This window comes from Galeopterus variegatus, unplaced genomic scaffold, assembly GCF_000696425.1.
Source record: "Galeopterus variegatus unplaced genomic scaffold, G_variegatus-3.0.2 Scaffold2297, whole genome shotgun sequence".
In the NCBI taxonomy this organism is placed as follows: Eukaryota; Metazoa; Chordata; class Mammalia; order Dermoptera; family Cynocephalidae; genus Galeopterus; species Galeopterus variegatus.
Window position 1 is genome coordinate 81,452 of NW_007728408.1, and position 772 is coordinate 82,223.

The following is a 772-nucleotide window of genomic DNA, read 5'->3' on the forward strand; positions in this document are numbered from 1 at the left end:
GTTTGTGACCCCCCAATTCATATCTTGAAACCCTAACCCCCAATGTGATGGTTAGGTGGGGCATTAGGTAACGAGGTGGAGCTCCCATGAATACGATTAGTGCCCTTATAAAAAAGACCCCCAAGAACTCTCTTGCTATGTGAGGACACAGTGAAAAGGCACCATCTACGAACTAGAAAGCAGACCTCACCAGACACCAAATCTGCCAGTGCCTTGATCTTGAACTTTCCAATCTCCAGATCTATGAAGAGAAATAAATGTTTGTTGTTTAAGCCACTCAGTCTAGGGTATTTTAGTTTATATAGCAGCCCAAATAGATTAGAAGAGCCAAAGAAGGTAAGCACCAAATTCTATATATAAACTTCCCAAATCACTGGCTCACCCTGAACTCTGTGTGTATGGTGCAGACTCTGTGCAACCCGTCTAAAGCTAAGAGAGTGGAACTTAGGGTCTGCTACCACCCACACAAGACAAAGTTTGGAGCTTGGTTTCAACCAAGTAAATTGCCTGCTTAAAAAAACAAGCAATGGGATGGGGGCCTGGGGGGTGGTATATCAGAGAAAATGGCACACTAAGGACCTCTGAAAGCTTGCCCCTTTATTTAAAAAAATAAATAAATAAATAAAAAGGGCCGGCCCGGTGGCGCACTGGAGAGTGCGCCGCCTGGGAGTGTGGTGGTGCTCCCGCCCAGGGTTCGGATCCCATGTGGAAACTGGTTCCCGCTCACTGGCTGAGCGTGGTGCGGGCGCAACACCGAGGGTTGCAATCCCAT